Consider the following 12,406-nt stretch of genomic DNA (forward strand, 5'->3'; position numbering starts at 1 on the left):
GATTGAGTTGAACCTCTCGGAAATCCTTCGAATCATCGTTATAATGCATCCAATCAAACAATATCAAGAATTAAAATTTTATACCTTCCCTCAATTATGCCGAAAAAAATTTTTTAGTTCCATTACAACTTAATAAAAATTCGCTGAGAAAATATTCAACTTGTGTAATACAATTTTATGAAAATTTGCCGATTTTGCCAATTTTTGAAGTCCTGAAATTTTTTGAAACAGTTATTTTGTCCGAGAGAAATAAAATTCTACTGTTAATTTTAAATATTTTCGGCGAAAATTGATCAACAAAAGAGGAGAATTATGCTGTGATGGTTGAACGTCACAAAAATCCTCCACAATTTTTTTTTAAGGTTTTCATTCAAATTTACGGTTTATTTTAAAATAGCTAATTGAAATGAATTTGTCAATTTTCGTTGTCCAAATAGTAATTTTTTGAGACAATCCGAAAGAATAAAAATTCTACGATTCATTTTAAAATTTGCATAAAATATGAAAACTTGTCAAGAGTTTTCTGTAAATGAACCTCTAAAAAATTTTATACGACAACCAATCAAGAAATTTTTGATTATCAAAATTATTGTCTTTTTCTTATTGTATATTAATCTATTAATATATCTCTATCTTGTAACAAATCAACGAAAATTCTCTGCAAAAAATAGCTGATTGAAGCCGTTTATTTTGCCAATTTTCGAAGTTCGGAAATTTTTTGACACAGATGCGCAGTGTTTCTCAACCTTTTTCAGCCCATAGCTCCCACTGGTACCCGCCCGTCTTACCCAGGACCCCCCTACCCCTGATTCAAAAGCGAGATATTTCTAATTATCGCATTGAATTTAATCAAAACTAAATTTCTAATGAGCAAAATTTTTTGTAAAAAATTTATCTCGGGAATCCTGGACCAGGCACGAATCCGGGGGGGGGGGGAGTGAGGGGTGATGATTCCCCCCAAGAGCCGGATTATATGAGAAAAATAGGTCTTCGTAAAATAAGGAATGATTCAATGAACCTACATAATAAATAGAACCTCTTGACACATCACCCTGGGTCCGCGCCTATGCTGGGCTGGAGTTTAGTGAGCTTCTTTCTTTTCAGGGTTTTATGCATGGCTTTCTCAAGATCATGGGCCCAGAACAAAGTGATATTCTATAGGGTCCCATACTTAGCTGAAACTAACAGCCTAAATGTTTACATACTGTGCATCTGTTTACATCTGATGCTATGATGCGAAAATCATAGCATCAGATCTCATCGTGTAGGCCTCCTTATGAATATCAGGCTCCGTGTCATGTTCACATGGGCCCACTAATTAAGTTGCCCCCTCAGTTCTATGAATAGCTTTCGCGGATTCTGAAAACAGTCTCAATTTTTTCCCACCATATTTCACGTGAAAGCTTTATTTCCTCACAGCTTTCTGTAACCCCCTTCACCTGTCATGACTATTCTTTAATCTGATTTTTACCCATGCCCCCCCCCCCCTTAACATATCCCAGGAAATAAGGAAAATAAATATCCCCTAAAAAAAATTTGTTGCTTAAAATTTTTTTTTTCTTTTTAAGATACATTCTTATCGGGTTTATGAGATATGAGGGCCCCCGTCCCCCCTGTCAGCAAGAGAGAAATACATTTTAGAAGAATTGCTGTAGCATTTGATTTTATCAACAAGTGTTATTTATAAACAGTGAAATCTCGATATGACGATACTCTGGGGACCAAAAAATATCGTTGTGGAAGGATTATCGTTATATCGATAGACGGTAATTTAATATTAGACTATAGCCATTACCAAAGAAAAAAAGGAAAAAATGTCGTTGTAGAGGGATTAATAATTGTATTGAGTATCTTTGTAGCTAGGTTTCAAAGTATTCGATATTTGATATTTTCATTGGCATTTGCCAACATGTTTGGCGAGAATCAGCGATGTCCCGTATTAATTATCCCGATTTCCCGTATTTTTCTCGATCAATTTGGTCATTCTAATCACTGAAAAATAAAAGCTTCATGTAAGGTATTTATTTTCCCTCTGGTTATATTTTTCGTCTAAAAACGTCAACCTCGGTTATAACAAAAAAATTCGCGAGCTCTTCGATGTCGTTATAACTGAGTTTGACGCGAATAACGACAAGTTCCATCACATCCACGTTTATATCGGTGTTTCTCAACCGCCGGGCCGCGGCCCAGTGCCGGGCCCTAACACTAGCCTCACCGGGCCGTCAGTGATTCGCAGTTTAATTTTCCCCATTAATTTCTCGTTAGTTGTGTGTATGACCGGGCCTTTCACTTACACAAAAGAGATTTACCGGGCCGCGGGCTTACAAAGGTCTAGAGCCACTGATCTATACGGTAGATATTTCCGGGACAAAAAAAACGCGCGTGTTTATGTGCTCGTATTGCTGAGTTGACGCATTTATGCACATACCATGTACAGTCAAACAAACTTGGTTGTAACGACTCCTCGGCAATAGTCGGTGTTTCGAACTGTTTCCCATAAAGAATAATGTTAATCAACGTTGCTTATAACGTTGATCAAAAGCTCGGGTATAACGACAAATTTTTCTTCACTTTTTTTCCCGTTTCAATGATGTTTTGTCTAGAAATTCCTAAGAGTAGAGCTGATCGCATCCAGGGAATATTCGCCTGTTGTTGGTCTATACCTCACGCTGAAAGAGATTTATTGCATGTTTGACGCTCCGACTTGCTCCTTGGTATGAGCACTAAACGAAACATTTCCCTTCAATTACTAATCTTTACTAAAATCAGGAATATAAAAGTAATTTATAAATTATATTATAATGAATATGACTATAAATATTCATCTCGCATTTTATTTGCCAAGTTTCAATTTTTTTCCCATGAAGTTCATTTTAGCAAACTTGCTGTATAATTTTATTTTCCCGCCTAGGGTTAATTATAAACATTATTTGACATAAATTTCATTGACATTTGGCAACATGTTTGGCGAGAATCAGCAATTTCCCGTATTAATTATCCCAATTTCATATTTTTTTTCCGATGAAATTGATCAAAAAATGAAAACTTCATTCAAAGTATTTGATTAACGATAGTTAAATTTTGCGTCATAAAAAAAGGTCTTGAAAACATCAACCTCGGAAATAACGACACAAATTTTCGTGGAATCTTCGACGTCGTTATAACCGAATTTGACTGTATAGTTAAAACACCAAAAAAAAAAAAAAAACCACCACATGAAATTGACATCGAAATAGCTTTCAAGCGACTAAATACCAAACCGACTGATGTTCTCGAAAGAAAATCCAGTTTAGAAGACACCTATAGAAAGAACACACAACCTTACATCTTCGACACTTATACGACACCGACATAGAGCACTTCTTCACGACACCCCTGAGAGCAATCCCGTTATTAGATAGACATCCCTAATAATTTGTTGTTGTTGTTTTTTTAAATCACATGACACAGCACCTAAATAAAAAAAAAACAAATTTTAGACTTTTCTTATGGTGATCTCTCGAGAGACAAAAGGAATAACAATGTCATCTATACGGTAGATATTTCCGGGACATAAAAAAAATGTGCGTGTGTATGTGCTCGTATTGCTGAGTTGACGCATGAATCCATGCATGCATGCACATACCATGTATATCCATCCAGGAGGGCGAGAGTAGGCGTACAGGGCTGGGGGGGGGGGAAGTACGTACAGTGTATCTGCTTGTGTCACTCCTGTCATTTTTTCATTCATCTTAAAACGTGCTCATAAGATTTTCTTGGAGAGCTGCATAAAAACAACAAGGATTGCAAGATGCTGCGTTGTCATGGAAACACGCGACCCTCATTGCACGTGCCCCTCTTCTTTGCTGATCCCGTTTTTTTTTTTTGTGTCCCGTCTTTTTCTCTCTCTCTCCTGTGGAATCTCCTACAGAAGACAAAGAAGCAAAAAAAAAAAAAAAAAAATTGAGGGGGGCGTAGGTTTTGAGACGGGAATAGGGTGAGTAGCGAATTCAATTATAAAGACATTTGTGTTTTCTAGGAAAAGCGTGATAGTAGAGATTTTTTTTCTTTCCTCCTCCCGTCCCGTTTTTTTCCCCCCATTTTTTTGTTTCCCGTTTTTTTTCTTCTCCATTCTTTCCTTAATCCTTGCACTTTGGAAGGGTTGGTTTCGTAAAATTACAACTGCGGGTTCAAAGTTTCTCAAGAAATGAAAAGAAAAATTATTTTTATTTATATTTAATATTAAAAAATATGAAATTTTCCTAAAAAAAGAAACGGGACTAGGAACGAAAAATTTATGTATGGAATGTGATGTAAATATAGATTGTGATATGTATGAGAGAAAGATTTTTTTGGGAATTTTGGAGATTCGAGAAATTGAAATTTTGAAGAAAATTAGTTTTCTTTGATAGGTTTTTGAATCTTAACAGATTCAGGGGTTCTTGAGCTTTTTTCAGGCGTGACCCGAAATCAACAGCATGATGAACATCGTTTCATTTAAAATTTTGAAATTCTATTTAAATATTTCTGATGAACAAAATGTTTGGTTTTCGAAATTAGTGAAATCAGTCGATGGCGTTTCGGCAGGTAGGCCAACAGAGCCTGAGCCTGGCTCCCCGAATCAAGACGGAGCATCGAATTATTGGAAGCTTTCACTAATTCCGAAATTATTTCTTTCCTAAATTGGAAATGATTTCTTTGCTAAATTCGGAAATTATTTCTTTGCTAAATTCGGAAATTATTTCTTTGCTAAATTCGGAAATTATTTCTTTGCTAAATTCGGAAATTATTTCTTTGCTAAATTCGGAAATTATTTCTTTGCTAAATTCGGAAATTATTTCTTTTCAAAATTCTGAATTTTCACTTATTCTGAAGAGATGTGCTATACAGTAGACATTTTTCTTTCCCCCTCCCGTCCGGTTTTTTTCCTAATTTTTTTTTGTTGTTTCATTTCTTTTTCCATTCTTTCCTTAATCCTTGTACTTCGGAAGGGTTGGTTGCACAAAATTACAACTGCGGGTTCAAAATTTCTCAAGAAATGAAAAGAAAAATTATTTTTATTTATTTAATATTAAAAATTTAAAATTTTTCGTAAAAAAAACGGGACGAGAGGGAAAAAAATTATGCATGTGGAATGTGATGTAAATATATATTGTGATATGTATGAGAGAAAGATTTTTTGGGAATTTTAGACATTGAAAAAAAATTGGAAAAATTGAAATTTTGAAGAAAATTAGTTTTCTTTGGATTTTGATAGGTTTTTGAATCTTAACTCTTTAGATCAGGGATTCTTAACCCTTTTCTAATTGAATATTTCTGATGAGCAAAATATTGTTTTCGAAATTAGTGAAATCAGTCGATGGCGTTTCGGCAGGTAAGCCAACAGGGCCTGAGCCTGGCTCCCCGAATCAAGACGGAGCATCGAATTATTGAAAGCTTTCACTAATTTTGAAATAATTTTTCCTAAATTCTGAATTTTCACTAATTCTGTGCAATTCTGTAATAATATCATGCCGATTCGGATGGCGACTTCTCCATGAAAATACTGTATACAAAATCCTGACTCAAGAGGGCCCCAGAAATGTCTGGGTCACAGCCATGGCCTTCACATCACGAAGCAGGGTCTCTAGGCCAGACTTTTCACGGGCCCCTCGTTAAATAGTTTATAGCGTGAAAAATAAAAAATAATGGGAATAGTCCCAGGGCTGGAAACCTGTCAGCACCACCCTGGGCCATGGTCCCATCCCAGGCTGCCGAAATCGTTGAGATGCCTCTGAAACCAATGGTGCAATAAATGGATTTAGAACCAGAGCACCGGAGACCTAAGTTTGGGTCACGATCCTCAGGTTAAAAACCTCTGCTTTAGATCGTGAGATCGGATATTAAAATTAATACTAATTTATTTATTTTAAATTTTTATATCTTAAAATTGACTCACTTTTCTTCGGAGACAATTTTTATGTCATCTTTCAAATTTAGTGACCAATGTCCGCTTCTGAGCTGCGATGAACATTATCAGAGACCCTAGAAAATATTTAAAATTTCAGAATTTTTTATAAATTCATTTATAATTAATATTAATTCTAAAATAATTGAAATATTCCAATTATTTTAGATTCCAAACATTTTACATTCCAAATATTTACAATTTTTTTTTACAGAAGTGCAAAAACAAAATTACAAAAACCAAATTCATTTTTTGATGAAATACATCAAATTTATTAATTCAAAAATGTATATTCAACTTATTTTCTAAATACTCAAAAATTTCCAATTTGTAGTATAATTTGTGAAAATTTCATAATTACTCGGAAATAGCTGAACATTTTATAACTTTTTAAATACACTGTAGCTGAAATTTTTTTAATTTTTAAAAATATCTGAAAATTTCAATTCCTGAAAAATAATATCTGAAATATTTATTATTTCTAAAAAAATATCAAGATATCTATGAAATAACATAAAATCTGCAATTTTTGTAAAATAACAAACCTCTTATAATTTTTGGAAAATGGCAAAAATCTATAAATTTTTGGAAAATAAAAAAAAAATCTTAAATTTGTATAAAACTACAAAGTTTATAATTTATGCAAAATAAACATATAGAGAATATATAATAAAAATAACAGAGAATATTCTCTGGAAAGACTTCTATAACTGGAAAATGTTCTCATCGAAGAGAATATTCTCAAGGATATTATATAAAACATATATTATAAATAACAGGAGAATATTCTTATCAAGAATATACGAGAATATTTTCAAGTTATTTGTAATAGTAGTCCTTCCAAAGATTATTCTCCTTGATGAGAATATTCTGAAAAATATTCTTGAGAATAATTTTCCTTAAGATTATTCTCGAATTTCACATCTCTGGGAGATCATTTTATAACTAAGTTTAATTGTATAAAATGTAGTAATTTGAAATAATAAACATGAAAAATTTCAATAAACCTGAAATTCGTGATTTCTTAAAACTAACTGAAAATTTCATAATTTCGCAGAAATACCTGAAAAATATAATTTCTTAGAAATGTATTTGGAAATTTCGCTATTCTCCTAAAAATGCATGAAAATTTTACGATGTTTTTACGAAAATTTTACGAATATAGCATAAATGTTTTGGAAAATAACAAAATCCTATAATCTAAAATTTGTATAAACTCTATAATCTAAAATTTGTATAAACTCTATAATCTAAAATTTGTATAAACTCTATAATCTAAAATTTGTATAAACTCTATAATCTAAAATTTGTATAAACTCTATAATCTAAAATTTGTATAAACTCTATAATCTAAAATTTGTATAAACTCTATAATCTAAAATTTGTATAAACTCTATAATCTAAAATTTGTATAAACTCTATAATCTAAAATTTGTATAAACTCTATAATCTAAAATTTGTATAAACTCTATAATCTAAAATTTGTATAAACTCTATAATCTAAAATTTGTATAAAATAACAAAAAAATCCATAATTTATGTAAAATGATTTGAAATGTGTGAATTTTTGTAAAAATGGCTAAAAAATTCTCATACAATACCCTAATATAATTCTAAACATTCATAAAACTAAAAAGATCAAAAAATATTCGGAATGAAAGAACAATATCCACTCATTACATAACACCCAAAAAAATTCTAGAAACCCTCCATCATATAACATTTTATGTAATGGTATCCCAACCAATCAAAAAATACTAATAGCACATTTCAAGATTTCCACTATTTTGTAAATCTCAAATTACTCAAAAAAAACACACTTCAAAAAGCATCTTTATTTACGAAAATATTGTCGTAAATTTTTCGAATCTCATCATTACAATTATTATTTCAAGACAAGTTGAGAAAATCACAAAGATTCCAAAATTTGGGAAAGTGAATTGAATCTTTTGGGAATTAAGAAACAGATAAAACGTATTGAAAATTTAATATACATTATAATGTGAAAAATTCATAACCTTCTCGGCAATATCTGAAAATTTCATAGTTCCTCAAAAATACCTGAAATTTTCAGAATTTTTAAAATATTTGGAAATTTCACAAAGTGTATAAAATAACATAAAATCTATAATTTTTGTAAAATAACATAAAATCTATAATTTTTGTAAAATAACATAAAATCTATAATTTTTGGAAAATAGCAAAAAAAAAACCCATAACTTTTTGGAAAATAAAAAATCTAAGATGTTTACAAAATAACAAGGAACTCGCATAATTTTAGAAAATAACAAAAAAAATCCATATTTTTGGAAAATAACAAAACCTCCATATTTTGTTTAAAATAAAAAATCCATAATTTTTATAAAGTAAAAAATCTATAATTTGTAAAAAATAACAAAAACCCATAATTTATGCAAAATAACCTAAAAATTCGTCAGTTTTTGTAAAAATTAGTCAAACATCTTCATACAGCACCCTAATCTAATTCTAAATATTCACAAAATATTTGGAATGAAAGAACAATATCCACTCATTACATAACACCCAAATAAATATTCCAAAAACCCTCCATCATATAACATTCTGTATAATAATGTCTCACCAATAAAAAAAAAATACTAATTCCACACACATAAAGATTTCCACTAATTTTCTAAATCTCAAATTCTTCAACAAAAAAAAAAAAGAGCAACACATCTCTCAAAAAGCATCTTAATTTACGAAAATATTGTCGTAAATTGCGAATCTCATCATTACAATTATTATTTCAAGACAAGCTGAAAGAATCACAAAGATTCCAAAATTCAGGAAAAGCGAATCGAATCTTTTGGGAATAAACAAACAGATAAAACGCGTTAAAAATGTAAGCATTTCTATTTAATTTTTCTCAAAAAATTTCAAGCAAAAGGCGTTAAGAATGTCACTCTCACACACATGCTGACAAATATTTAAAAATAATAATAAAATAAAATATACAAATTTCGCTGCTTCCAGGGCTAAAACGCGGACATATCCGTGAATACCCAAGAGATTAACATTTTCGATGAAATTCTTTTCGAAAGTTCCTAGTTTTGAGACGCTTACCTCCTTCCTCCTGGTACACATGAAATACATTTTTTTTTTTGTTATTATTATTTAAATACAAATACATTTCCTCAATTACTTCGTAACACCATACCGAAAACGTCTTTTATTATAAAAGAGGGTTTTGTAAAAGTCTAACAACATAGTTTTGAGGTATGTATGTATTATAACAAGTATTTTCACTTTTGTCTTTTAAAAGTTGCCTCTCTTTCTCTCTGTAAGAAAATTTTACTCCTCCCTTTTCTTGAAGAATCCTTAAAGCTTAATGAATCCTTAATTGTGTAAATATGGTTTTCCCGTGAAAAAGACGGCGAAAAGCGAAAAATCTCGAACGAAGAAGAGAGATTTTTGTGATTTTTCCCACGTCTCTGTTAGAGAATTATTAATATATTTTCGCTCCTTTCCCATGTTACGGCCAGTTTTGGTTTTCCGGGAGAAAGTCCTTTTCCGGTAATTTTTTTTGTATTTTTTCCAGTATTTTTGTTGTGTATATATATATATATATATATGGCTGTGTATAATTTATTTATTTTTCATTTTCCCTTTAGCGTTTCATTTTCACAGCTGGAAATATCTTGTTTGACTTAATTTACGTTAATGTCTTTAATTCCTTTTCCGTGAGATACCTACTTTCAGTGGAATTATATATATATTTATTTATTTATTTATTTACATGATTATTATTATTATCAAAGATGGTGTATGTGTGTGTGTATGATTCTCGAGAGAGATCCATTCCTTCGAGTTTGTTTCTTGTTCTTTTCGACTAAAGTGCGTTTGACAATTTCTCGCAAATTAAAATTTCAAGAATCGTTCCTAAATAATTTATGATACGTACGAGTATGTGCTTGTAACTGGTATCCAAAAGAGATTTGAAAACCAGGTAAAAAAATGTTTTTTTTACACCCAAAAATTTGAGTTTATTTTCACCAAAGGAATAGCTGTTTGAATATTTTTTCGAGTAAATTGGCATTTCCTGATTTCTTACATAATTTTTGTTGGTTTTATTTTTCATCTTTCTATTATTTGTATGCATGTGTTTTGGATTTATAAATACTTTGTGGGGTCAGTCAGAATTTTAGACACCATTTAATATCAAAATATGACCAGCTTGAAATTCCGGTCATAGCTTGGACATTGGCCTACAGAATTCAGAAATCAGTATTAAGTAACTATTCCGAGATAATATATTATACATTCGAATATGTGCGTATTATTGTCTCCCCAGCGTAGCCCAGCCCCCACAGGGTAAAAGACCCAGACTCTGTCCCGTTGGGATGCAAGCCATGTCTGGTTCTACAGTACATGCTTATGTCTGGTGTCAAAAAAAGATTTTGAAAATCGAGTGAAAAATCCTGAAAAAATGGTCTTTTTACCAAACAAAGTTTCAGTCAATTTTCTCCAAAGTAATGGCTTTTTAAATATCTTAATTGGCTGGAGAAAAATTATTTCCTAATTTCTTAACTAATTTATTTATTAGTTTTATTTTTCATCCTGTCATGATTTTTAGGTATAATAAAGTGTTGTATTTATGAAAACTTTTTTTGTGGTCAGTCAGAATTTGAACTGTCATTTAATGTCACAAAATGACTAGCAAAAAAGCACCTTGAAATTTCAGTCATGGCTTGAGCATTTACGTACAGTATTCAGGAATAAGTATTAAATAAATATCACGAGAGGTAATACAGTCAAACCTCGTTAATGAGTCACTCTTGGGAGAGCAAAAATATGACTTAGTAAGCGGAGTGACTCGTTAAACGGGGTAAGCCATAGTTGTGCCAATTCCTGCCTGAGGACAATTGAGACTTCCAAAAAGTGACCCGGTAAGCGGAGTGACGTGTTAACCGGGTGACGCACTAACGAGGTTTGACTGTATATGATATATACGAGTATGTTCTTATATCTAGCATCCATAAGAGAGATTTGAGAAACGAGTGAAAAATTCTAGAACCCTAAAAATGGTCTTTTTTACACTCAAAAATTTTAGTCAATTTTCTCTACAAGAGTGTTCTTTTAACTATTTTAATTGGCCGGAGAAAAATCATTTCCTAATTTCTTACGCAACTTTTTATTGGTTATATTTCATCCTATTACGACTTTTATGGGTAGTGGCATTTTGGAATTATGTAAACTTCATAGAGTCAGTCAGAATTTTAGACACCATCCAATGTCCAAAATACTCATCAAGAAACCCCCTTGAAATTTCATCCATAGCTTGAACATTGGCCAACAGTATTCAGGAATCAGCATTAAATAAATATTCCGAGATAATACATGATACATGCCAATATGCGCTTGTAACCGGTGTCCAAAAGAGATTTGGAAACTAAGACTCTAGGATCCAAAAAAATGTATTTTTTACACCAGAAAGTTTTAGCTGATTTCAATCCAAAGAAATGGCTTTTTAAATATTTTTCTTGACTGAATTGGCTATACAAAAGTTATTTCCTAATTTCTTACATAATTTATTGATTATATTCATCTTTTTTATTATTTGTACATGTATGCGTATTTGGATCTATGAAAACTTTGTGTGGTCAACATGAATTTTAAATGCTATTTAATGTCCATTGGCGTACAGTATTCATGAATCAATATTGATTAGACGTGCCCGAATTATCCGTTTTGTGACGTAAAACACTGCCATAAATTTGAAACAGTTACCAAAAACCCGAATTTTCTTATTGAAATAATATTTTAGATTTATAATGAAATCTAAATGAAATATATAAAATGATGTCTTTTATAGATATAATTGATCATGTTTTCGAAATCGTTCCATATAATATAAAATTTATTACGTTCGGGGATATTTAAATTCCGATCAAAATCTTATGAAAATGGTCATTATAATAAAACAATAAAATTAATCCGAATACACAATTCGCAAAAATAATCATAATAACAATCTCGAACGAAATCCCAGGAAAAACAAGCATTTTATCTAAGTCTCATTTATTTATTTTTTTTCAACCGTGTCATCATTAATTCATATTTTTATAAAAAATAAAATAAAATAAACGTATGTGCATAATAATAATGATAAATAATAATGACAAATAAAAAAAAAACGGGATTATTTGATTGATTTCGGAGTCGGAACATAAAACCCACAAATAACATTGAAACGTAATATGCCTTTGTTTTTTTTGTTTTTGTTTTTTTTTTAAATTAAATATTTAAATAATGATAAAAGAATTTGAAACATCCAGATTTTGAATAATCTGATTCTAAAATAATAACAATAATAAAAATATTCAATTAGCATCATTGGAAGAGAAGATAAAATTGGGAAAGAAATCCCCTGGATATGAATAAAAAGGAATAATAAAAAAAGGGACAAAAAGTCTCTTTTTCAGGGAAAAAATTCGAACATTTTTATTTATTTCGCAAAAA

The 12,406-nt window shown here is 30.8% G+C and overlaps 1 long non-coding RNA gene across 2 annotated transcripts in view; it reads right to left on the reverse strand.

Moving 5' to 3' along the window:
* LOC149072369 (uncharacterized) overlaps positions 1-12,406 on the reverse strand; it is a 214,464-nt gene that overhangs the window by 110,018 nt on the left and 92,040 nt on the right. For both annotated transcript variants that reach the window (XR_016194409.1, XR_016194408.1), the window contains exon 2: positions 5,918-6,003. This is a non-coding gene — a long non-coding RNA (uncharacterized LOC149072369). The remainder of the gene's footprint in view (positions 1-5,917; positions 6,004-12,406) is intronic.

This window comes from Pholcus phalangioides, unplaced genomic scaffold (genome assembly GCF_987345545.1).
Source record: "Pholcus phalangioides strain wild (caught in Gottingen) unplaced genomic scaffold, Ppha-v1.0 ptg000017l_1, whole genome shotgun sequence".
Lineage (NCBI taxonomy): Eukaryota > Metazoa > Arthropoda > Arachnida > Araneae > Pholcidae > Pholcus > Pholcus phalangioides.